The sequence below is a fragment of the Eriocheir sinensis genome, chromosome 58, assembly GCF_024679095.1.
Source record: "Eriocheir sinensis breed Jianghai 21 chromosome 58, ASM2467909v1, whole genome shotgun sequence".
Taxonomy (NCBI): domain Eukaryota; kingdom Metazoa; phylum Arthropoda; class Malacostraca; order Decapoda; family Varunidae; genus Eriocheir; species Eriocheir sinensis.
Window position 1 is genome coordinate 3,435,178 of NC_066566.1, and position 27,500 is coordinate 3,462,677.

The following is a 27,500-nucleotide window of genomic DNA, read 5'->3' on the forward strand; positions in this document are numbered from 1 at the left end:
CTTCACCCTCCTCCTCCTCCTCCTCCTCTTCCTCCTCCTCCTCCTCTCTCTTACGCTCCTTCTGCCCCCTTCCCCATTATTCCCTCTCCTTGCTTTTTGTTCCCCTCTCATATAAACACTCGTCTCTTCCCTCACCTCTCACCCCTCTCCAACTCCCCTCCTTCACCCCTCTTCCCCCCCCTCTCCCCTCTTCCACTCCCAGTCACTCCTTAAAACACACATTTCTGCTCTCCTTTCCTCCCGTCATTCCACATAAATGCTCTCTCTCTCTCTCTCTCTCTCTCTCTCTCTCTCTCTCTCTCTCTCTCTCTCTCTCTCTCTCTCTCTCTCTCTCTCTCTCTCTCTCTCTGCATCCTAAAGTATTTCTTAATCCGGGTGAATGTATTTCTCTCCTTACCTCCCCATCACCCCCCCCCTCTCTCTCTCTCTCTCTCTCTCTCTCTCTCTCTCTCTCTCTCTCTCTCTCTCTCTCTCTCTCTCTCTCTCTCTCTCTCTCTCTCTCTCTCTCTTTCCGCCTTAAAGCTTCTTGCATTACTCCAATTATGGTAACGTTTAAGAGAGAAAGAAGGAAGAGCAATCGGATTAGAAGCATAAAGGAAAAAAAAAAAGATAATGAAAAGAAAAGAAAAAAAACAAAAGGGGAAATAAGAAAAAAAGAGAAGAAAAAGGGGAACGAGGAAAAATGGAGACGAAAGAAACGAAAGATGAAAGAAAGAAAAAGAGGGAGATGGAAGAGGATGAGAAGGAAATCAGAAAAGCAAAGAGTAAATTAGAGAATGGAAAAGACGAGAAATATGAGGAAAGAGCGTAATAGGGTTAAAGGAGAATGACGGGAGGGAATGAGGAGAGAGAGGAAGGACACGAGTAGGAAAAAGAAGACAATGGAATTAGGAGATAAAAGAAGAGAGAAAGGATAAGGATTAGGAATGGAGGACTGAAGAAGAAGCCACAGGAATAAGACGAAGATTGGGAATAAGATTTAGTTGAAGAAGAAGAAGAAGAAGAAGAAGAAGAAGAAGAAGAAGAAGAAGAAGAAAAAGAAGAAGAAGAAGACGAAGACGAAGACAAAGAAGGAGACGAAGACGAAGACGATGACGAAGAAGATGATGATGATGATGGAGATGAAGATGATGATAATGAAGTAGAAGAAAAAGAACACGAACAAGAAAATAAAATAGGAAAATGATGATGATGATGATGAAAGTAAAGAATAAAGAAAAGGAAAAAGAAAAGATGAGGACAAACACCACCACCACCATCACCACCACCACAACCACCACCACCACAACAACAACAACACAACACAACCTCAGCTTCCAGGTAGTCACTAACAGGTGAATGGACCTTATACCTGCCACTGACTCCACACACCTGCTGACCACACACACCTGCTTCCCACACACACACACACACACACACACACACACACACACACACACCTGTTCAATACACAAACCTCCATGTTCCCCTTGACAAGAGATGACAAGCTGACACACACGCTCCTCCTCCTTCTCCTCCTCCTCCTCCTCCTCCTCCTCCTCCTCCTCCTCTTATCTTCATCGAATTTCTCCTTCCCCTTCTCCTATGTCTTCTGTTTGTTATCCTCTTTCTGCTATTCCTTCTTCTCTTTCTCGTCTTCCTCCTTTATCTTCTTCACTCCTCCTCTTCCTATCTCCCGTCTCCCCTTCTTTTCATACTCCTCCTCTTCTTCCTCTTCTCTCCTTCGTAAGTCATTTTGCTCTAGTTTGCTCTCTCTCTCTCTCTCTCTCTCTCTCTCTCTCTCTCTCTCTCTCTCTCTCTCTCTCTCTCTCTCTCTCTCTCTCTCTCTCTCTCTCTCTCTCTCTCTCTCTCTCTCTCTCTCCTTCCTTCCTTCCTTCCTTCCTTCCTTCCTTCCTTCCTTCCTTCCTTCCTTCCTTCCTTCTTTCTTTCCCTCCTTCCTTCCTTCCTTCCTTCCTTCCTTCCTTCTTCCTTCCTTCCTTCTTTTCTCTCTCTCTCTCTCTCTCTCTCTCTCTCTCTCTCTCTCTCTCTCTCTCTCTCTCTCTCTCTCTCTCTCTCTCTCTCTCTCTCTCTCTCTCTCTCTCTCTCTCTCTCTCTGTCACCGGGAACTTCGGGTCGAGTCATGAAGTTCATCGCGCGATTTGTCAACTTCGGATTCGCCCTTCGCATATTGACTGACCGTCCGTCCCGCGCCCTCGTCAGACTCCGCGCCCTTGCAAATGTCAGACTCGAAGGTGGTGATGGTGACGGTGATGATGGTGGTGGTGGTGGTGATGAGGAAGAGAAGGGGAAGAGGAGGAGAAGGACTGCGTCGATAAATGGTGAAGATGATGATGATAAGGTGATGATGTTAGTGGTGATGGTGGTGGTGATTAGATAGGTAGATAGATAGACAAATAGACGCATGGATAGATGGCTAGCAAGAAAACAAAACAGCGAGGAAATAACAAAGGAGATCAAAGGTGTAATGGAAAAAGGAGACGTAAAAATGAAGAACAAGAAAAATAAGAAAAATAACAACCCAACGTAGAATAAAAAGCAATTAAAAAAGAAGGGAGATAAGAGGAATAAAGGAAGGAAAGAAGAATATAAGACCAAAAACAAGAATCAGTCCTGTTCTTCCTCATTCCTCTTGTATCAATTCACTTTCGCCTTCCCCCTTCTCCGCACACTCTACGGACCCACCTTGCCCGACTTCACTTCCCCTCCGCCCGGCTCCACTCTTCCCTCCCCGCTCATCTCATAACATCATAGGTACCGTTTGCTTTCCGCCAATATAAATAAACTCGGGTTTCTTATGTGTTTGAGTATTAATCAGGGAAAGGGAAAGAGGATCTGATTATATTCCAATTGCTCAGATACTACTACTACTACTACTACTACTACTACTACTGATGATGATGATAAAAATAGTATGTCCTTTTCCATCATAGGCAAGAAAGTTTTATACATCAACTTTTACTCTCTCTCTCTCTCTCTCTCTCTCTCTCTCTCTCTCTCTCTCTCTCTCTCTCTCTCTCTCTCTCTCTCTCTCTCTCTCTCTCTCTCTCTCTCTCTCTCTCTCTCTCTCTCTCTCTCTCTCTCTCTCGCAGGAAGCATGGCCAACGCACTCACATAATCTCTCACTCAAAGGTCTATAATGAGGACACACACACACACACACACACACACACACACACACACACACATACATACATACACACACACACACACACACACACACACACACACACACACACACACACACACACACACACACATATACACACACATTTATGCTCTAGTTAAGTCCCTTCATAAAAAAGACGAGGTGAAAACTGTGTCATATGATGCTCCAGTAATTTTTGAACCTTTTTTTTTAACTTTTTCCCTTTTTTCTGTTTGTTTTATTTATATTTTTTTTATTTTTACGTCTCTCAGTAATTTTTATTTTGCTTCTCTTTCTTCGTGTTCGTCATAATTTACTTTTTTTTTCTATTATTATTATTATTATTATTATTATTATTATTATTATTATTATTATTATTATTATTATTATTATTATTATTATTATTATTATTACAAGTTTTCCTTCTTTTCCTTTCTGTATTTTTATTTTGCTTCTGCTTCTTCATCTTTGTCTCCATTTTCCTTTCTATCCTTTTATTATTATTTTTTTTTGTTTTCATCCTTCTCTTCATCAACTTTACACTCCCTTCTCCTCCTCCTCCTCCTCCTCCTCCTCCTCATCATCATCATCATCATCATCATCATCATCACCCATTACGGTATGACGGTTTCTTTTTTTTCTTTATTCAGCCTTTCATCTTTTTAATTTTCCTTATTTTATCTTTACTTTTTACTTCTTTCTGTATTTTTTTAATTTCTTCTTCATGTTTATTTTTTTCTTTCTCTTCTTTATTATTATTGCAAGTTTTCATTCTCCCGTTCATCGTCATCATCTTCCCCTCCCTTCCCCCCCCTCCTCCTCCTCCTCCTCCTCCTCCTCCTCCTCCTCCTCCTCCTCCTCCTCCATCACGGCCGCTTCTCTCCAGGACGTCGATATATGGATTTTCTGTTACTCTTACGAAAGAAAAAACTTCAAAAACAGCGAAATATTTCCCCCACTGAAACGACAGACATATCGACGGGCTTAAAATTGTCACAGCGCATCCCAGCCTCTCTCTCTCTCTCTCTCTCTCTCTCTCTCTCTCTCTCTCTCTCTCTCTCTCTCTCTCTCTCTCTCTCTCTCTCTCTCTCTCTCTCTGCACTTATAAGGTTATTTCGCATTTTCAGGATTATGACAATGGCCAGCTTCGTATGTATTTAGCGTAATTTTATGTAGATCTCTCTCTCTCTCTCTCTCTCTCTCTCTCTCTCTCTCTCTCTCTCTCTCTCTCTCTCTCTCTCTCTCTCTCTCTCTCTCTCTCGGCAAAAATAATGATCATGTTGGATAAGTGGAGGAGGAGGAGGAGGAGGACACACACACACACACACACACACACAGGTAATACAATTTAGCTTAGACAGGTAAGCCCGCCACGCACCTGTCTCATTATCAAGCAGGTAATAAAGGTATCTCACAACTTATTAGGCGGACGATTCCAGGTGAACTCTCAACCTTACCTGCAAGTTAATTATGCATCTCTCTCTCTCTCTCTCTCTCTCTCTCTCTCTCTCTCTCTCTCTCTCTCTCTCTCTCTCTCTCTCTCTCTCTCTCTCTCTCTCTCTCTCTCTCTCTCTCTATCTATCTATCTATCTATCTATCTATCTATCTCAGCATCTCTCTTCTTCACTCTTTTCTTCCTGTTTTACTTTCTATCTTTCTTATTTTCTTGATACATAAGCACACACAAACACATTCACACACATTCCTGATTACTTTCTCTTTCTATCTTTATCTCTTTATTTATCTATCTATATATCTATTTTGGCATTTCACTTCAATTTCTTTTTTTTCTCTTTCTTTTTTTCTATTTTCCTTATTTTCTTTATACATACAAGACGGATTACTCTCTCTCTCTCTCTCTCTCTCTCTCTCTCTCTCTCTCTCTCTCTCTCTCTCTCTCTCTCTCTCTCTCTCTCTCTCTCTCTCTCTCTCTCTCTCTCAAAATAAAGTTCCATGCACTGTTTCCCACGAGCCCTTTAAATGAGAGAGCAGCCATTAGGTTCCGCTGCATGGGACGACCTGTAATTACCCCGTTGAACAAGGGTGAGAAGGGAGGGGGAGGGGGGAGGGGAGAGGAGAGGGGAGAAAAAGGGAGGGGATAGAGAGAAGGACAACATGATGGGAGGGAAGATTGGGGTTTGCAGGGTGGAATGGGGAAAAAAAGGAGGTGGAAGGAAGAAGGGAAAGGGTGGAGGAGAGTGGAAGACTTCGGTAGTGGAGGGAGAGTATGAGTGGAAGAGAAAGAACTGTAGAGTGGAAGGGAGAAGGGTGGAAGAGGACATAGTAAGGAGGTGGAAGGAAAGGAGGAGAGAAGAAGTGGAAGAACACGGTGGTTAAGTAAAGCGAAGGAGAAAGTAGGACTTGCAGGGGAGAAGGGGAGAAAGTGGAGTAAGAAACGTGAGTGTATGGGAGAGAGAGAAGGTAGGAGGATGATATAGGTAGGGGAGATAAAAAAAGTGTGAGGGAGAATTAGTTTTGTATGGCGGTGGTAGGCAAGGGAGGGTATGTAGGAAGGGCACGGAGGTAGAGGAAATAAAGGGAGAGAACGAGTAGAGCTTGCAGGGGAGAAGGGGAGAAAAGGGAGTAAGAAAAAATGAGTGTATGGGAGATAGAGAATGTAGGAGGAGGATAGGTTAGTGGATAAGACAGTTGGAAGGGAATGCTGGTATAAAGAAGAGAGAGGAAAATCATAACTATATTCAAGAAGGAGGAGGAGAAGGAGGAGGAGAAAGAAGAAGAGAAGAAAAGCAGTAGCAGATGGGTAGACGAAGAGAAATTTAAGGTGTGGTAAAGAGGAGAAGGAGGAGGAGGAGGAGGAGGAGGAGGAGGAGGAGGAGGAGGAGGTTAATGGAGGGAAAGGAAGTAGTGATAATAGAATCTGGAATTACTTTGGTGCGCACGAGTTCTCTCTCTCTCTCTCTCTCTCTCTCTCTCTCTCTCTCTCTCTCTCTCTCTCTCTCTCTCTCTCTCTCTCTCTCTCTCTCTCTCTCTCTCTCTCTCTCTCTCTCTCTCTCTCTCTCTCTCTCTCTCTCTCTCTCTCTCTCTTATGAAACCACACACACACACACACACACACACACACACGCACACACGTTATTAAGGATATTACAGCGTTCAGTCCTGAATGTGTGTGTGTGTGTGTGTGTGTGTGTGTGTGTGTGTGTGTGTGTGTGTGTGTGTGTGTGTGTGTGTGTGTGTGTGTGTGTGTGTGTGTGTGTATTTCTAAATATGCGTTCAAGTTACACGACGGAGCTATGCATAATACATTTCAACGATTATCTTTTTCTCTCTCTCTCTCTCTCTCTCTCTCTCTCTCTCTCTCTCTCTCTCTCTCTCTCTCTCTCTCTCTCTCTCTCTCTCTCTCTCTCTCTCTCAATTACCGTAAGTTAAGAGATTAATTGGACCAATCTACTGCAATGAATAACAACGATGAAACAGAGAGAGAGAGAAGAAGAGAGAGAAAGAAACTCTCTCTCTCTCTCACACACACACACACACACACACACACACACACACACGGGAACAGGTGAATCCTTAATTAAGACAGGTGGAGGCAGGTAAGGATGCGCTTCGGGTGATGTTGAGTACCTGAGTGGGCGCGCAGGTGGCTGCCTAATTAGTGGGAATGGGCCAGGGAAGGTGAACATTGGCGGGACAGGTGAGAGCGACAAGGTGAGGTCGCTTGCACAGGTAGACGATGCCACAGGTGTTCGGGAATCAATATTGGTGGTGGTAAGACCTTTGCTTGCGATCAATCTCTCTCGCTCTCTCACTCTTTATCTTTCTCACTCTGTCCTTGTCTCTGTCTCTCCCTCTCTGTCTCTCACATACACTTTTGTTCTCTCACACTCTATATCTATCTATTTATCTGTCTATATATCTATTTATCTATCTGTATCTATCTTTCTCATTTTTTTCTCTCTTTATATGTCAATCTATCTGTCTGTTCATGTTTGTTTGTGTTTCTTTTCGCCTCTCTCTCTCTCTCTCTCTCTCTCTCTCTCTCTCTCTCTCTCTCTCTCTCTCTCTCTCTCTCTCTCTCTCTCTCTCTCTCTCTCTCTCTCTCTCTCATAATGTATGTATCTCTCTATCTACCTTCCAATTCATCTATCATCTACTTGCGTGTATCTATCGGCGTCTGTTCGTCTGGTCCTCCCCCCTCCCTCTCTCTCTCTCTCTCTCTCTCTCTCTCTCTCTCTCTCTCTCTCTCTCTCTCCCGGCCCGGTAAAAGTGGCTATGCGGGTCGCGCGAGCACGTGCATAAAATAACATTTGTCAATTACCTTCACAAATGGATGGAAAAGCTGGTCAACAAAAATCCCGTTTTCTATATTCTCGCCCCGGGAACCCAAACAAAAGGGGGAGGGAGATCTATTGAAAAGTGTTTTGTCCCTCGTGTTATTGTTATTACTGCTCGACCGCTACCACAACTACTACTACTACTACTACTACTATTACTACTACTACTACTACTACTACTACTACTACTATTACTACTACTACTACTACTACTGCTGCTATGGTTTTCGTATATCTCTCTTTTATTATTCTTTTCGCCTCGTCCTCAGCCACTCTCGCCGTGTCCTCATGCAATATGTAAAGGAATGCTGTGTGGGAGTAACGCTTGGCTCCTAGCGTCACATTCCTTTGCCACCCGCGGTCAATAGTGTGGTGTTGGTGCGTAGTAAAAGTTTTAGTATGTCATTGTTGTAGTAGTAGTAGTAGTAGTATGGGGATGCGGTGGCTGAGTGGTTAGCGTGAGGGAGCGGTGGATGTGGGTTCGCGTTCCGCCAGTGCCCAGACTCCACAAGCTCCCGAGTGGCCTAAGACGATCCACATACTCTCCTGCAGACCACTTATTAACCCGGACACTAGATTATATTTTGAGAGAGTATGAGATGAGTTCCGGTGGGCAGCATGAGCTAAGCAAGATGGCGCTTCTATAACGGACTGGGGCTGACAATCTGGCCCCAACAAGAAAACCTACGGGCTTGATAGGCAGATCGTAAATAAATATAAAATAGTAGCATTGGTAGTACGAGTTGCATCATCATCATCATCATCAGTTATAGTATTGGGAACAGCAATGCAACAGAACAAAATTTAGCCGTCAATAATCCAATCACTACGTCAGTCCAGTAAATCCTAACAACAACAATAGCAGTAACAGTAACAACAATAACAATAACATCAATAACACTCCCTCCGGACGATAGATAACAAACACGACTAGGAGAAGCACGATGATAAGAAGTGTAGACAGGCAATACAACAACAACAACAACAACAACAACAACAACAACAGCCCTTGCTCACATGACACAGAAACACACCAAAGCATCAAAGAACGAACAAAGTTTAACGAGACAATCTAATAAAAGCCGAAACAAAAACAATCAAAACAAACAACTGTCGATGAAAATAAAAACAGAAAACAACTAAAAAAAAAATGAACGCTTGTAGATTTCCACCCACCATCTCCTCCCTCCCCCCCCTCCCCCCACCTTCCTTTCCTTTGCCTATAAAAAGAAAAAAAGGCAGAAAATAACAATAATAGTAAAAACACCTGTAGACTCTCCCCCTACCTCCCCCCCCCCTTCCCCCCTTTGACCTACCTACAAAAAGATAAAAGGCAGAAAAACAAAAAAAAAACATCAACAATATAATAATAAAAAGGCCTGTAGACTCATCCCCTTACCTCCCCCTTCCTCCTCCTCCCCCTCTCCCCTTCCGTCTTGGCCAGGTGCGCCGCGTCACGCCCAGGTGAGCCGAATTAAGCCGCCCAAGCCAGGTAAACAAAGTCTGCTCGAACGTAAATTTTTACGTCACAAAAAATCCTACAAATATTTATACGAACCAGTGAGTTGCTACGTGCCTGCCCCCGAGTCTCTCTCTCTCTCTCTCTCTCTCTCTCTCTCTCTCTCTCTCTCTCTCTCTCTCTCTCTCTCTCTCTCTCTCTCTCTCTCTCTCTCTCTCTCTCTCTCTCTCTCTCTCTCTCCTCTCTCTCTCTCTCTCTCTCTCTCTCTCTCTCTCTCTCTCTCTCTCTCTCTCTCTCTCTCTCTCTCTCTCTCTCTCTCTCTCTCTCTCTCTCTCTCTCTCTCTCTCTCTCTCTAACTTTTTCTCTCTTTCTCCTTTCCTTTAACTGATTTCATCCATTTGCTACTAATTCTCTCTCTCTCTCTCTCTCTCTCTCTCTCTCTCTCTCTCTCTCTCTCTCTCTCTCTCTCTCTCTCTCTCTCTCTCTCTCTCTCTCTTTATTCACACACACACACGCGACAGTAAAACACGCCTCAGCACACAATGGGGGTGTCTCCTCTCTATTATACACACGCATTTTCCTCTATAATTGAAAACCTAATGAAATAAAGATTACCCCCGCCAATACCTGATTGACTAATGCGATTGGTCGAACACCTGGTGACGTCATCCGCGGCGTCACACACTCACACCCACCCCACCCACCCCAAACGAAGCCCCGCCCACTGTGTCCCGTCCGTTGCTGCTGGTTGGTGTGACTTCGACTCGAGTTTCGTTCGTTGGGTCGACTTGTTCTTCCATCCCCGTGATCCTCTTCCTCTTCTTGTTCACTTACCTGTCTACCATTTTACCTGTTCTCTATTCACTGTTTTAACCTACTTCTTCTTTTATGTTATCTACTTGACCTGTTGTGCCCCTTATCCTCGTTTCCTTTTACCTACCCATCTTCTAACCTGCCCTTCCTTACCAATTCTCACCTTTTCTTCTTTTTTCCTTTTATCTACCTACCTATCTACCTTCTTAATTGCCTTTCCTTACCTATTCTGGCCCTTCTCCACCTCTTTCCCTCTTCCCTATCTCTACCTGTCCTTCGTTATCTAATCTGACCTACTCCCCTTTCCCTTTCACCTACTTACTTACCTTATCTGACCTACTCCCCTTTCCCTTTCACCTACCTCCCTACCTGCCTGATCTCCATTACCTGTTCTGATTCGCTTCCTGCTTTCTTCTTTCTTCTCTATCTATATATCTGTCCTTTCTCTCTCTCTCTTGCCCTCTTCTTCTTGCATACGTCATTACCTGTCTCCTCTTACCTATTCTGACCTGTCTCATTTCCTCTCACCTGCCTACCTTCATTCTCTACCTGTCTACCCATTCACCTGTCTACCTCCCAGTCCTTATCTGTTATCCCTCCACGTAACCCATTCATTAACCTTTCCACCTTGTTACCTATTCACAACCTATCCACTGTTCACTGTTCATACCATTCACCTTCCTCTCTCCACCTACTTATGAACCGAATCTACTTATCGACCTCCATGTCCTTCACTTTTTCATCTAGCTAACTACCTAACCACCTATCTGTCTATCTCAATCATTCCTCCACCACTTTTTTCACCTCTCCACATTCCACCTATCTTCATATCTTCATTTCGACCTTCCCTCTTCCACCTACTCCCATCTCCACATCTCCACCTAAGTACCTATCTCCAGTTCCACCCTTACTCTTCCACCTACTCCCATCCCCACATCTCCACCTAAGTACCTATCTCCAGTTCCACCCTTACTCTTCCACCTACTCCAGTTTCCACATCTCCACCTACTTACCTATCTCCAGTTCCACCCTTACTCTTCCACCTACTCCAGTTTCCACATCTCCACCCACTTACCTATCTTCTCTATTTGACCTTCACTTTTTCCACTTAATCACTTCCACTCATGTCCTGCTGCCCTGCTATCTACCTATTTATCCACTTTTACTCTTATCTTCCTTTTTCCACCTCCTCTCCACTCCACATGTCCCTTCCAAGTATCTATTTCTTCATCTTCATTCCACCTTTCCTCCTCCACCTACTACCAATCTCCACCTGTCCACATATCTATCAATCTCCTCCACTTCCACCTTCACTTTTTCACCTACTTCCCATCTCCACATATCCAGCTACCTATCATTCTCCTTCAATTCCACATTCAATTTTCCACCTCCTCCCCATTTCCACACGTCCACCGACCTATCTACCTCTTTCTTTTCCACTTTCACTTTTCGACCTGTCCAGATGTCTCCTCTCCACATGTCTCCACACGTCCCGTTACCCTCCGCTCCACCTCCCAGTGTCCGTGTCCATCACCCTTCCACCTTCCTTCCCTCCACCAGAGCCTCTCGCAGGAGGAGGTCAGCTGGAGGCCGCTTCTGGAGGAGGAGGCCGACCACCACCCCCACCTCCACCTTGACCTCCACCAGGGGCAGGAGGATCAGCGAGACGGGCAGCAAAGATCCGGCATCCACCAGCGACACCTGTCCATCCTGGCTCTGGTTATGTTCATGGCGCTAACCTGTCTTTTACCTGTCTCTCGCTCTCTCTCTCCCTCCTTCCCTCCCTAACGTTCTCATTCTCTCGCTCGAATGCACTCACGATTCACCTGTCTCTCTTGTCTCATGTCTGACCACATCCACTCTACCTCACGCCACCTCGCCTCCACACCCCCACGCCCACACCTACACCTGTTTGTTTGTTTGTCTGTGTGTCTGTGTTTTTGTGTGTGTTTGTGTTCACGTTGTTTGTTCTTCTGCAGCTTTGCCGACTGATGGTCCATATGTTTACAGGTCTTCAAGCCAGCTTGGGTTGTTTTGGGGGTTTGTTTGTTGTGTGTCCGACCCTGTAACACCGCTGGCAGGCTCGTCTTTGTTGTGAACAGAGGTAGTAGGTGATTCTTTATCGTGAATAGTGGTTGGCGTTAGTCCGTTGGCGGTACAGAAGAGTATGCACATTAACGGTCATCATGTTCATCTCTGCTTGGTCCACGCTAAGTCAAATTCTATGATTAGTCTTTGGGTCCACGCTGCCCACCGGTGTTCCCCACGACAGAATCCACTTCAGTTCGGCTGATTAAAGGGTGGGCAGCACGTGAGTAACCTTAGGACATTCGGCGATGGTTGGAATGGGGAGGCGGTGGCCGTGTGTTCAACTTGGGAGCGCAGCGTCCTGGAAGACGAAGATTCGCATCCCGCCCGTCACTACGAAGAAGTCAACAATTTTTCAGTCATCGCCGAGTGGCCTAAGACTACCCACATGCTGTCCTTAAGACCACCTATCAATCCGGACTGTAGATTCTCACTAAAAGAGGATTCAAGATCAGCTCCGTGGGGCAGCATGAGTGAAGCAAGATGGCACCACTATAAAAACTTGCCTGCGCCACAGTGGACTGGGGCCGACCGTCAGGCCCCACCAAGAACGCTAACCGGCGAAATTTGGTTGGTATTCTCAGACGCTATTGCCTCGCACATCAGCTGTTTCCAAAGGGCAGAAAATAAATTAATCTACATCTTAGAAGTGTGTTTTTACGTTCATGGTACAGAAGCTTCATCAGACTACCACCAGGGTCAAGACACCTCTCCTCCCGAAATTGACCTCTCTTTCGGCCACCTCTTTCGATTCTTTTTTGTAGGAGCAGCGAGTAGCGGGCTTTTTTTTATTATTGTTTCCTTTCTTTGTGCCATTGAGCTGTCTCCTTTGTTGTAAAAAAAAATTATCCGTGGAAAGCCTCTCAACTCCCATGAAAGCCTTGTCAAATGTGTGAACGTGAGCGCCGAAATGTTTAAATAAGACTGCCCTAGAACTTGGTGTGGCGGACCCGAAGTTGTACCGGACCGAAACTTGCCTAAACAACAACTTGGCTTCAGAGTTGGAGAAGTTCGAAGACTATTGGAAGTGTTTCTGATAGATTGGGAAATACCTCAATATACGGCAGAACAATGGTGGGGTTGGGTTAGTGTGTCATGCAGAATAGAAGCGGGGAGTGAATGGATTGTTGTGTCACCTCGTTTTGGCTCTGTGCTGCGTGACACTTTGTATGGGAGAGGTGACATTCAAGGCTAAACATTTTTAATTTTTTTTTACAGCAGAGTCAGTTCAAGGGCATAAAAAAAGGTAATAAATGTTAAAAAAAAAAGCCCGATACTCAAAATACAGAAAACGAGACAAGAGAAACCACAATCTAGTCTCCCACAGCGGAATTTCCCTGCCAATAACGCTTCACAATGAATTATACTAATGAATTATACCAAGACAAAACACAAAAATAAAAAAATAACGTAAAATACAGAAAATGACAAGATAAACCACCATCTAGTCTCCCACGGTGGACTTTCCCTGCCAATAACGCTTCACAATGACATTATATTATACCAAGACAAAATACAAAAATAAAATAATAACGTAAAATACAGAAAATGACAAGAGAAACCACCATCTAGTCTCCCACGGTGGAATTTCCCTGCCAATAACGCTTCACAGTGACTATATTATTCCAAGACAAAACACGAAAAATAAAATAATAACGTAAAGTAACCTATGAATATATTAACGGTTCAGGAGAATATATACTGCATCTTCACCATGACATGACCTCAGAGATCACTGTACCATGACAAAACGTTGCTGTCAATGAATACTATGAAAGAAGGTCTCGCTATTAACACCGATGGAGGGAAATAAGGAAACAGTCAGTAATGTCTCCTCTCCTCCCGGAAATGACCTCTCTTTTGGCCACTGTGTAATATTTTTGGGAGCTGCAAGTAGCGGGCTTTTTTTTTCATTATTGTTTTTTTTTTTTTTTTGTGTGTGTGTGTGTGTGTGTGTGTGTGTGTGTGTGTGTGTGTGTGTGTGTGTGTGTGTGTGTGTGTGTGTGTGTGTGTGTGTGTGCCTTTGAGCTGCCTCCTTTGCTGTAAAAAAAAAATCCTTAAACCTAACCTAATTGTCATATTTGGATAGCGAGTTTGTTAAGACGTTTCATGAGGACAAGATTCGAGATGGCTGAAGGACCTGTTTATTTTTATTTTATTTTATTTTAATTTCTTTCCTTCTCTCTCTCTCCCTCTTATTCAACTTTATTCTTTCCCTTTCCTCCTCGTCCTTTTTCTCTTCCTTTCTTTCCCTCCTTTTCTCCCCCTGTCTTCCTCCTTTCTTCCTGTCTATTCTTATTTCCTTTTTAATTTCTCTTTCCTTCTTCTTTCCCTCTTATTCAACCTTATACTTTCCCTTTCCTCCTCGTCCTTGTTCCCTTTCTTTCTTTCCCTCTTTTTCTCCCCTTTTTTGTTTATCTCCCTCCTTCCCTCCCTCCTTGCCCCTTCCCGTTCCACCTTCTTTCCTTCCAATGTCTCTACCTGTTTACCTATCTACCTGTCTATCTGTCTACGCCTTCACCTCATCCCACACCTGTTATACACACCTGCACACCTTCCCGCCACACATCTGCCACACACACGTCTCCCTTTTAGCGGCTCCCAAACCTGCACCTCGGCCCTCTCTCCCACACACCTGCCTCGCCACCTGCCTTATGGCCTCGTACACACACCTGTTAGGCCACACCTGCAGCTAATATGCGCCTAAATACCGAGGGCCGCTCATTAAGGCGTGTGCGTGTGTGTGTGTGTGTGTGTGTTTATAATATCGTATGTACTCTCATTTTCTTATTTTTCTTTCTTTCTTTTTTTCTTCCTTGCTTTTTCTTTCTTAATCTTCCTTCCTCTCCCTCATCCTTTCTTTTTTCTTTTATTTCTTGTTTTATTTTCTTTCTTTCTCTTCATTCTGGTTTTAATAGTTTTGCATCATTCATCAAAGGCTAGCGGTCTCTCTCTCTCTCTCTCTCTCTCTCTCTCTCTCTCTCTCTCTCTCTCTCTCTCTCTCTCTCTCTCTCTCTCTTGGGGTAATCATGTTTGTGTGGAAGTAAAGGAAGGAAGAGAAAGGAAAAGAAAGGGAAAATAAGGAAAAGGAGAAAAGGGAGAGAACGGAAGGAAAGGAGGAGGAAGGAGAGAGTGAAAAGGGAAGCGAAAGAGGAAAAGAGTAAAAGAAAACACAGAAAAGGAGGTAAAAGAAAGGAAATATTATGAGGAGAAAAGAAAGAGGAAGAGGAAGGGAAGGAGGAAAAGGCGAGGGCGATGGAGAGAAGAAGAAGAAGAAGAAGAGGAAGAAGAAGAACAAGAACAAGAACAAGAACAAGAACAAGAAAACGAAGACGAAGAAGAAGAAGAAGAAGAAGAAGAAGAAGAAGAAGAAGAAGAAGAAGAAGAGAGGAAGATAAATGAAGGGAGACGGAGGTAAGAATTGAAAGAATAAAAAAAAGAGGAAACAGTCAAGAAACGAGAGAAAAAGAGGAAAGAAGAAAGGAGGAAAGGAAAGACAGAAGAAAAGGGAGGAAAAGCAAAGGACTAACGGAACGCAAATGGAGAGAAGAGAAAATAAAAAAAAATAACGAAACAGACCAAAAAAAAGAAAAAAAAACATTCAGATTAATGGTTTGAGGGAAAAGAAAAAAGAGGGAGAAAGGAAATAAACGGAAAGGGAGAGGAAGGGAAGGGAGGCAAAGGGTGGAGGGAGTATGGATCAGGTCACTTTCCTGTATAGATCACGTCCTGTTTTTGTTGTTGTTCGTATATGTATTGTTTTTGTCTGTCTGTCTGAACTATGCTATTGATCTGCCTGTTTGTCTGTCTGTCTATCTAGCTGTTTGCCTGTCTGTCTGTCTGTCTGTCTGTCTGTCTCCCTCTCCCTCTCTCTCTCTCTCTCTCTCTCTCTCTCTCTCTCTCTCTCTCTCTCTTCTAACACTAATCCCAAGGGCTCCTCCATTGTCTCTCATTTCCCCTCCCTCATTTTTTCCTCCGCCCTTCCCTTCCCTTCCTCCTCCCTTTCCTCCAAGTTTCCCCTCCCTCCTCCCTTGAGCCCTCCCTTTTACCTTCCCTTTCCCCTCCTCCCCTTTCCTCCACTTTTCTCTCTCTCTCCTTTCCTTTCTACTTTCCTCCTTTTACGTTTCTCTCCCTCCTTTCTTCTCCTTTCCCTCCTTCCATCCCTCCCGCTTGCATTTTCTTCTCTTTCTCCTCCTTTCTCTTCTTCTTTCCCTTCCTCGTGACCTTCTTCCTTAGTTTTTTTTCTCCTTCATTTTTTCTCTCCTTCTCTCCCTCCCTCTTATCCTATCTTCTTTTTCCTCTTCCTTCTCCTCCTTGTTCTTTTCCTTTGTTTCCCTCATTTTCTCCCTCCATCTTCCTTCTTTTCTCCCTCCTTTCTCTTCCTCCTTGTCGATCTATTTCCTTCCCTCCCTCCTTTTCCCTTGCCGCTCCACCTTCTTTCCTTCCTTTCTCTCCTCTTGTTCTTCTCCATCCTTTCCTTTCCTTTTTCTCCTTCATTATTCTTTCCTTTCCTTTTCTGTCCTTTCCTTCTCTTGCCTCTCCTCCTTCTTTACCTTCTCCTTTCCCTTCATCCCCTTTCCCCTTCTTCCTTTCTTTCCTTCCCTGCCTTTCTTTCCTCCCTTCCTTTCCTTCTCCATTCCATCCCTCCCTTCTTTCCCTCCCTCCCTTCTTTCCTTTCCTTCTCCAAAACCTTCCCTTCTTCCTTCCCTTCTTTCCCTCTTCATTCTCTACTTTCCTGGCTTCCCTTCTCCATTCCTTCTTTCCCTTCCTTCCTTCCATCTACCTCCTTTCCCTTCCCTCCCTTCCTTCCTTCCTCCTTCCCAACCTAGCCAGCCAGCCAGTCAGCCAGCCAATCAGCAAGCCCGTAGAGACTCTAAGCCCCGCCCCCCTCAGGAAGGAACCAATGGGAGCCTGTTTTGCATAAGGGAGAGTCCGGTGCCAGGTCGATCTCGGCTCCCGAACTCAAATCGAAATCTCTCTCTTGCGGACTTGTTTTGCGAAGTGTGTGTGTTTGGAGGGACCGAGGAAGAGGGAAGCGCGCCGAACTGGACTTTTTTTTTCTCCTTTTTTTTGTAGTGGCCGAAGAAGAGGACGTCACCGAACTGGATATTTACTTTTTAGCTCTGGTTTTATTTTTCATTTTTGTCTTCATTAGTTTCTTTGTTTTTTTCTTAATTTCCTTTCCCTCTCCATTCTCTCACTCCCATCCACCTTCCTCCCTTCTTTCCCTCCCTTCCTTCCTTCCACCTTCTTCCCAGACGAATAGGACATAAAATTTGTACAGGAAAGGAAGAATTAAAGAAAAAAAAAAAAAGAGCCCGCTAACTTATTTATCTTTTTTTCTTTCCATTTCTACCTCCGCAATTTTTTTACTAGACCGAAATAAAAAATAAAAACGAACTGGACTTTTCATTCCTTTTGTACCGTATAATCTTTCAACCAATATATCTGTTTTCCTGTTTCCTTTGGCATACGTTACAAATACATGGAAATGAGCGGCGTATATTAATGTTGATGTAATCCTTTGATCCGTACTACAAACACACACACACACACACACACACACACACACACACACACACAAATCAATCCCATAGGCCGAGATATGCTAATTCACGACAAAAAAATTATATATAAATCCCTACTCGCTACTCGCTACAGAACATATGCGTGAGAAGGAAGAATGGAAAAGGAAGGAGAGAAGAAGAAGAAGAGGAGAAGGAGGGAATGAAAGGGAAAGGACAGCAAATAGTGGAAAGGGAAGGAAGGAAAGGAGGATGGAATATGAGAATCAAGGGAGAAAGGAAAGGAAGACTGGGAGGTTAAAAGGAAGGAAGAAAGGAAGGAAGGAGGGAGGGAAGAATGGAAGGAAGGAAAGGACGATGGAATATGAGAAACAGGGGAGGAAGGAAAGAAAGAATAGGAAGTTAAAAGAAAGGAAGAAAGAAAGAAAGGAAGGAAGGAAGGAAGGAAGGAAGGAAGAAGGGAGGGAAGAATGGAAGGAAGGTCGGAAGGGGAGAGAAAAAGAAGATGAAAAATAATTAAAATAAGTTGAGAAGGAAGGAAAGAGGAAAGGGAGAAAAAAAGAACGGAGGGGAATGACCTCTGGGAAAAGACAGGAGGGAGAGAATGAGAGAAAGAAAGTAGGGAAAAAAATAAAGAAAGGAAGGAAGGAGAGAGAAAGGGAGAACAGGGGAAAGAAGTAAAGGGAGGAAAGAGTTAAGGAATGGGGAGAGAGGGAGAGAGGAAGGTAAGGGAGAGAGGAGGAAAGAGGGGAAGGGGTAAGGAGGGGGGAGGGAGGGAGGAAAGAGGAAAGGAGGGAGGGGAAGAGGAGGAAGAGGAGAGGGAAGGAGGAGAGGGAGAGAGGAGGAAGGGAGAGGAGGAGAAAGGGAGGGAAGGAGGGAGGAGAGGAGGAGGAAGGAAGGAAGAGAGGAGGAAGAGAGGAAGGAAGGAGGGAGGGAGAGAAAGGAGGAAGGGAGAGAGGAGGGAAGAGTTAAGGAAGAGAGGGGGGAAGAGGGAAGGATATATGGAGGGGGGTAGGGAGGAAGGGAGGGAAAGAGGGGGGAAGGGGGAGAGAGGGAGAGAGGGAGGAGGTAAGGGAGGGAAAGAGGTAAGAAAGAGAGGGGGGAAGAGGGGAAGGATATGTGGAGTGAGGGAGGGAAGGGAGGGAAAGAGGGGGGGGAGGGAAGGAAAGGGGAGGGGGAGGGGGGGAGGGGGGGGGTGTTGTGATGAAGCGGTCCCAATTTCAAACTTAATTTATTCTCTTGAGGGTAAAGGAGAGACCGATTGTGTTGTTATTGGCCCCCTCCTCCTCCTCCTCCTCCTCCTCCTCCCTTCCTTTCTCTCAACTCTTTCCTTCTCTATTTCTATCATCGTCTCCTCCATTCTTTCCCCTATCTCCTATTTTTCTTTTTTTGTTGTTGTTTCCTTGATATCTGTTAATGGTTCTCTCTCTCTCTCTCTCTCTCTCTCTCTCTCTCTCTCTCTCTCTCTCTCTCTCTCTCTCTCTCTCTCTCTCTCTCTCTCTCTTGCTTTCCCTATCTAACTTTCTCCCTCCTAACTTTCCTAATTCTTTCCATTTGATATTCCTTTCCTTCTCCTCCCTTCCTCCCTTCTTCGTCCCCCTCTTCTTCATTTTACTGTCCCGCATCCTTTTGACATTCCTTTCCTCCATCTATACTTTCCTTCATTTCCTTCCTTTCCCTTTCTTTTCTTTCCTCTTCTTTCCTTTTCGTCTTGTGATAAATTTGGAAGAGAAGAAATGGGAGGGGATGAAAAAAAGGGAAGAATGAGATGAGAAAATAACATAAATATGAAAAAAGGAAGGAGGGAAGGAAAACAGAGGAAGGAAGAGAGGGAGGAAAGGAACAAGGACAGAGAAGGTAGGGGAAAGAGAGGAAGAAGGGGAGGGGAAACTATAGGAAGGGGAATGAGGAAGGGAAAACAGAGAGGGGGTAGGAAGGAAAAGAAAAGGAACAAAGGAAAGTAAGAGGAGGAAAGGAGAGTAAGAGAATGAGAAAAGGAAAACAGAGAAAGAAGGAGAGGGAAAAGAGGAAACATGGAAGGGGTAGAGAGGGAGGAAAAAGGGAAAGGAAGGAAAGGAAGGAAAGAAAAGAAGGAGAGGAAGAAAGGAAACAAGAGGGAAGAAAACAAGAAGAAAGAGAGGGAAGGAAAGTTAGAAAAGAAAGAGAGGAAAGGAAGACAACAAAGAAAGAGAAGAAAAACGGAGAAAGGAAGAGATAAAGACAAGGAAACAAGAAGAAGAAGAAGAAGAAGAAAGTCGATAGGAAAAGAGAATGAGGGGAAGAAAAGAAGAGGGAGGAGAAGGAACACAAGTTAACAGGTGATGGCATAAAGGAAGGGAATCAAATAAAGAAGGAGGAGAAAGAAAAGGAAGAGGAAGAAAGGAATGAAGCAAAGAAAAGTAAGAGAGGAAACGAAGAAAAACAGTAAAAACAGGAAAGGAAACAATTGGAAAGGAACTCAGAGAAAGAAATAAAGACAGGGAAGGAATGAAACAAAGGAGAAGGAGGAGGAAGGAAGGAAGGGAAGGAAGGGGAAGGAAGAAGAGGAAGGAGGAGACAGGCACAAGTTAGCAGGTGATGGACGAAGTTAAACAGGTAGCAAACGTGTCCCCTCAGAGTTGAATTATGTCTTCCCTTCACTGATGGGCCTAACTGGCTGAAGAGGGGCTAATGGAGGGGAAGAGGAAGAGCAAGAGGAGGAGGAGGGGGGGAGGAAAGGGAGGAAGGGTACGATAAGGGAGAAGAGGAGTAAGATACGAAGGAAGAAAGGAAGGAGGGAAAGGAAAGTTGAGGATGATAGGAGAAGGGAAGAAGGGAAGAGGGTACGAGGAGGAGGAGGAGGAGAAGGAAGGAGGGAAAAAAAGGAGGTGTAGAAGGAGAAAGAGGAGAACAGAGGAGAGGGAAGAATGGAGAGGATTATGGGAAGGGTAAAATAAGAAAGGGAGAAGGGAAGGGGAGGAAATGAGGGGAAAGGGAAAGAAGAGGGGAAGAAAGGGAAAAGAGATAGATGAAGGGAGGGAATAAGCTATCATTATCATCATTATTATTATTATTATTATTATTATTATTCAACACGGGGAAAGATAAGTTGAGTAGAGAGGGGAGAGGGGAGAGGAAAGAGGAGGAAGAGGGAGGGGAAGAAGAAGGGAGAGAAAGATCTATAGGGGAACGAAGAGTAGAATAGAAAGGGAAATGAAGGAAAAGGAAAGGAAAAGAAAGAAAAGGGAAGGAAAAGAGAGGAAAGGAATGGGAAAGACAGGGAAGGGGAGATAATGGAATAGAATAAAAGGAAAGGAAAGGAAAGGGAAGGGAAAATAAGGAAAGGAAAGGAAAGGAGAGGGAAGGGAAGAGAAGGGAAGGGAAAGGAAGGCAGGGAGGGGGAGGGAGGAAAGGAAAGGAAGGGAAGGGAAGGGGAAGGAAGGGAAAGGAAAGGAAGGGAAAGGAAAGGAAAGGAAAGGAAAGGAAAGGAAAGGAAAGGAAAGGGAAGGAAAGGGAAGGGAAGGGAAGGGAAGGGAATAGGATGCAATGAACGGATGAGGAGGGGAGAGAAGGGGAATAGAGGGGAAGGAAGGGGAATATGAAGGGAATGAACAAAGACAGGGAGAGCGATGGGAAGGGAAAGAAAGAAAGAGAAAGGAAGGAGTGGATAGAGGAAAAGAGGAAAAACTGGAAGGTGTATGGGAAAGGAAGGGGAAATGGGGAAAGGGGAAAGGGGAAGGAAGGCAGGGAAGGGAAGGGGAGAGAAGGGGAGAGGCACAATGGTGGTTAGTGGGAATTTAATCAGCTTAATAGATATCAATTACGTAATGAGGGAGAATGTGTGTTCGTACGTCTGTGCCTCTCCTGTTATGACCATTACCAGTATTATTATTGTCAGAAGCATCAACAGTAGTAGTAGTAGTAGTAGTAGTAGTAGTAGTAGTAGTAGTAACATTCCCTTACACTGAACACACCTCATCAAGCGTCCACAAGCAATGACTCTTCAGTATTTCTTTTCTCTCTCCTTCCTTCCTTCTTTCCTTCCTCTCTTCTCCCTCGTCTATCTTCATCCCTCTTGTGTCACTCCCACCCCTCCCCTCCCCTCCCCTCCCTTCACTTCTTTTGAGGTGAATAGCCGAAATGCTACCCGTTTGACGCCAGACATGGGGAAGGGAGGGAGGGAAGGAGAGACAGAGAGCAAGGGAGGGATTTATTGATGAAGGGAGGGAGGTGTGACAGGAGGAGGAGGAGGTGAGAGAGGAAGGGAGAAAGGGAGGAAAGGGTGGAACAGAATGGAGAGAGGGAGGAAAGGAAGGGAAAGGTTGGAGGGAAGAAAGGGTAAAGGGAAGGAAAGGTGACTAGAGGGAGGGAAGGAAGGAAGGAAGGAAGGAAGGAAGGAAGGAAGGAAGGAAGGAAGGGAAGGAGGTGGAAGGGCAGAGAGAGAGAGAAGGGGGAAGGGAGGAAGAGAAGGGGATTAAAGCTTCCCCCCTCCTCCTCCTCCTCCTCTTCCTCCTCCTCCTCCTCCTCCCTTTCCTCTCTCTCTCTCTCTCATTCTCTCTCTCTCTCTCTCTCTATCTCTCTCTCTCTCCACATCCACCCACCACCACCCCCTCCTCCTCCACCTCCTTCTTTGCATCAATATCTCCCTCCCCCCCTTTTCCTCCCCTCCCCCTCCTCCCCTCCCCCCTCTCCCCCCTCCCCACCATTGGCAATCGAGTGTCGCCATCGAACTGTTTGATTGGTTGCCCTTGGTTCGACACCCCCCTCCCCCCCTCCCCTCCCCCTTTTGTTCCCCTCCCCCACTTTCCCTTCCCCCTTCCCCTCCCCTTCTTTCCCTTGTCCCCAACACACACTCCCATTCCCCTCTTCTCTCTGTTTTCTCTCCTCCCTCTCACGATCTCTCTCCCTTCCTCCATACCCCTTTCTCTTTCCCTCCCTTCCCCTTTCTATTCCCTTCTTCCCCTTCTCTTCCCCTCCCATTTTCCTCTCCTCCCTCTTCTCTCCTCACCATTCCTCTTCCCTCTACCTCTTCTCTAATTTCCCCTTCCTTCCCTTTCCTTTCTCTCTCCCTCCAATACAACAAACACTCCCATTTCCCTTCTGTTCCTTCTCCTTCCTCCTCTTCTATCTCCCTCCCTCCCCCTTTCTCCCTATTCCCTCTACCATCTCTCCGCTTCTCTCTTCCACTTCCCCCTCTTCTATCTCCCTCCGTCCCCTTCCCCTCTTACCATTCCTCTTCTGTCTCTTCCACTCCCCTCTCTTCTCTGTCCTCCCTCTCTCCTCTTTCCCCTCTCCCCTTTCCCTCGTACCAATCCCCTTCTGTCTCTTCCCCTCCCCTGTCTTCTCTGTCCTCCCTCTCCCCTCTTCCCCCCCTCTCCCTCCCTCCCCGTGTTCACCAGAAATAATACAATGTCGCGCCCGGCCAATCCATCAAAAGCCTGGCCCATGTATTAGTGTTATTGTTTGGGCGATGGGTCTGTGCGCTCCGCCGACTGATATTCCGGGTTGTGGCAATGCTATGCTATGCTGCTGCTGATGATGATGATGGTGATGTAACTTCTACTACTGATACTAATACTGATACTTTTTATGCTTTTCTATTTGTTGGTATGTTTTCTTTTCTACTTTCTCCTCTTTTTTTCGCTTTTCTTTTCTTTTTTCTGTTAATTCCGGTACTACTACTACTACAACTACTACTACTACTACTACAACTACTACTGCTACTACTACTACTACTACTACTACTACTACTACTACGATTTCTTTTCATTCTGCTAATATTTTTTCTTTGTACTTTCTCTTTTCCTTTCGCTTCTTCTAATTACTTAACTACTACTACTACTACTACTACTACTACTACTACTACTACTACTGCTACTATAACTACGACTACTATTACTTATACTTCTAAAACCAGGAATAAAATAATAAAAACAAGGCTAACGCTAATAATAATAATAATAATAATAATAATAATAATAATAATAATAATAATAATAAACTCTCACTAATTGCAATATCCATCACGCAACACTCGATGACAAATGGACGACTCACTAAACTGTAATGCATTCAATACGACTTTTAAAACGGATTATTTTCTTCTCCTCTCAAAGTGATACAAAAAAAAATATATCGGACGTTGAAATAAAGAGGAAAAAGTCCGACCGTCGAGATTCGCAATTAAGGATGAGGAAAAAAGAGAGAGGAAAAGGCGTGAGAGGGGGAAAAAATACAGGTAACCGATTTGGGGGTGGTGGAAAGGGGAAAAAAGGGGAAAATTATAAGTAATAGGTTTGGAAATTTAAAAAAAACGTGGAGAATAGATAAAAAACGTGAAAAATAAAATAAAAACGTGGAGAATAAATAAAAAAACGTTGAAAATAAATAAAAAACGTGGAAAATAAATAAAAACGTGGAAAATAAAAAAAATACGTTGAAAATAAATTAAAAAACGTGGAAAATAAATAAAAAATGAGGTTGAAAACGTAAAATCTAAAGAGAGCAAAGACTGAAAATAAAAGTAAATAAAAAAAATGGAAATAAACAAACTCGGGGAAAATATTAGTATTAAAAAACGAGGAAAAAGCAAAGAAAAATTATGGAAAAAAGTATCAAAAAATTATTGGTATGAAAAAGAGTAATAAAAAAATAGTAACAAAGGAAAAAAAAAGTTCGATACAAAAAAAAAGTTATCCACTGAGGCACAGGAACGCAATCACACACACACACACACACACACACACACACACACATACACACAGACAGACAGAGCCGCCCCCACATATACTCCTACACACACACACACACACACACACATACACACAGACAGAGCCGCCCCCACATATACTCCTACACACACACACACACACACACACACACACACACACACACACAGACGACCCACCCCATCACACACACAGACAGAACCGTCCACACATATACTCCTACACACACACACACACACACACACACACACACACACACACACACACACACACACACACACACACACACACAGACAGACAAACAACAACAAAAGCGAAAAAAAACAGCACTATCAATATCAACAACAAGAAAACACAAAAACAATCGCAAGAAAACAACAGAAAAAGACGCAAATTAAGAACAAAATAACCAGAAACCCACAAAAAAAAGGCATTACAGGCGACTTAATTTTTTCAAAGTTTTCAAATAAATAGTTTTTTTTCAGAATTGTTTCATTATCTCCCAAAACCTTATAAAATAATGTTTGAAGTGTAGGATGCAAGAAAGTAGACACCTCTGGGTAGTTTAGTTCCAGAGATATAGAGCCGATTTCACAGTCCAACACAGTGTCTTCGTAACAGCCCGAACCAAACTATAGAATCCCATACAATCCAAAATGGTGAGGTCTTCGCTGCCACACTAAATACACAAGACTTTTCCTGTACAGTTTCATCAAATTTGTGAACTTAAATACAAACACCAGACACTATACAAGGAAATTTCGAAGGCTCTGGTATTGGTTTGGGAGCTTACTAACCCATCATGGGGAACTGTGAAACTGGCCCATAGCCCTTTAAACTTTTTGTCACGATTATGAGTCATGATTCCAATACCGCAAAAAAAGCTTATGATACCTCAGCAGAGTTAAAGAAAAATACCAAAAAAAAAGGAGAAAAAGAAAAGCAGGAGCACCACGAATGAAAACAATAATAAGACACACTATCAAGACACAAACAAAACAAACAAAGACAAAAAGACAAAAAAAGACAAAACAAAGGAGATTAAAGGAACATAAAAACAGATACACATCAAGATTATTAATAAGTCAATAGGTCACGAAGCCACAAAGGGATTGGATTCTGTATCGACTAATCATAATAATAATAATAATAATAATAATAATAATAATAATAATAATAATAATAATAATAATAATAATAATAATAATAATAATAATAATAATAATAACGATGAAAATTTAGAGCTTAATTTTACTCACTCCGCAGTTAATGAGGAAAAAAATATTAAATCTTCACTTGACTTCACGCTTGGCTGAGTAGGAGGAGGAGGAGGAGGAGGAGGAAATAATATAGGAAAAAATGTGGGAAAAAAAAGAAAAGATGGAGAAGGAAGAGGAAGAAGAGAGGAAAAAAAAAAGAGGAAAGAAAAAGAACCGTAAGAAGATTTTATAAGAACACTTAGAAGTACGAAAGAGGGAGGAAACCTGGAAACATTGACACATGTAAATGGAGGCAACAAACAGCATATTGGCTCATTACGAGGTTGCCCGTTCTGGTGACTGAATCTGCTCGACCGCCACTTGGTTCCCGCAGAGCAGATGCAAGCACTTCGGTATTTAATTTACTCCTGTCGCAATGAAATGACGGTCGATTCGATTTTCAAAGGAGTTGATGGAATTCGCATTTACTACTTCTGAGAGATGACTTGGTCTGAGAAAAACACTCCTGCCAATATCTGTATTACACCGCCTCGCTTGAATATGTAGACCGTTGTTTCAAGTTCTTAAGTTAGACTGTTGCTCACAAAACTTGGAGTGGTTGACGTTACTGAAGTTCTTAAGGTACTTGAACACCTGTATCATATCTCGAATGGGTCTCTTTTCCAGCGTATAGGAGGAGGAGGAGGAGGAGGAGGAGGAGGAGGGAGGAGAATGAGAAAATAAAGAAAAAGGAGGTAAAATGAAAGGGAACTGGAGGAGGAGAAAGAAGAGGAAGAAAAAAGAAGAAAAATGGAAGGAGAAGAAAGAGAGGAGGAAAAGGAGAACATTTAGAACAACAAAAACAGAGGAGGAGAAGAAGAGAAGAAAAGAGAAGGAGGAGGAGAAGGAGGAAGAGAAGGAAGAAAAGAGGAGTAGAAAAATTCACTATGCAAATTTTCCACATTAATTTTTTTCTTATTTCCCTTTTTTTCTTTTTTCTTTTTCTCTCGTGCATGACTTCGTGTTCAGTGCATCTCGCTTGGATTCTGCAACACTTAAAACTTCTCCTCTTGTGTTTCTTTTTCTCTCTTTCTCTCTCTTATTCTTTCTTTTCTTTCTTTATTTCTCGCTAAATCTCTTGCAATGTTGCGTAAAGCACACACACGCTGGTCTCTCTCTCTCTCTCTCTCTCTCTCTCTCTCTCTCTCTCTCTCTCTCTCTCTCTCTCTCTCTCTCTCTCTCTCTCTCTCTCTCTGATGCATTATATGAAGATTTTATTTGAGTTTTTTTTATATTTAATGTGTGCTAATGATATTTTTCACACACACACACACACACACACACACACACACACACACACACACACACACACACACACACACACAGTCTCCTATTTCTTCCTCCCATGCTTTTCTTCTTCTTCTTCTTCCTCCATTCACTACCTACACTTCCATTCTCTTTCCTCCCTCTCTCCCCTCTTCATCATATCCTTCTCTCGTTTCGCTTCTCTTTCTCGTCATTCGCTTCTCCATTTCTCTCTCCTTTCACACATTTCCTCTCCACATCGCTTTCTTTTTCTTCATTTTCTTCTTCGCAAACACGTAACTCCTTCCTTCCATTCTTTTCTCTCTCCATTCTTCTTCTTTACGCCTTTTCTTGTCTTCTTTCTCCCTCCATCCTCTCTTCTCTTTCTCCTACAAACCACCTCATTCTCTCCTTTTTTTCTACCATCCTCTCTTTTAACTTTCTATTTTAACCTTCGTCATTGTGATCCTCTCCTAATCCATTACTTTCTTTCTATCCTTCCATCTTTTACCTGCACTCCCCTTTCCTTAAACTCACTATCCTTTCTCATACCATCAATTACGTTTTTTTTTGCGCGCTCCCTCATTCCCTTAACACCCTTTCTCTTTCCAGTTTCAACACTCACTCAGTCACGCCCTCTCTTAACTTTGCACTTCATTCCAATCTCATCCTTCCATCACTTCCAGCTAATCAATCCCTGCTTGATTTGATCCCATTCTCAAATCGTTTATCTCTCAAGCATACACGCCCTTCCTTCTCTGGCTGTCTTTAACTCTTCCAATCCATCCTTTAAATCAACGCCTTTATTCAGTCCGTCCTTTAACCCCGTCCATCAAATCATTTCCCCTTTCAAACATATGACACTCACTCACTCACTCACTCACCAAATCATTCTTCATTCAACTGCACTTCCTCCCCATCACCAACAGCTCTCTAACTCACTCCCTTGCGCAGTACCATC

General features: G+C 43.7%; 1 protein-coding gene across 6 annotated transcripts in view; it reads left to right on the top strand.

The window, feature by feature from the left end:
- The window catches only part of LOC126985045 (transient-receptor-potential-like protein), a 104,909-nt gene that overhangs the window by 11,054 nt on the left and 66,355 nt on the right, over positions 1 to 27,500 (top strand). The window lies entirely within an intron of this gene.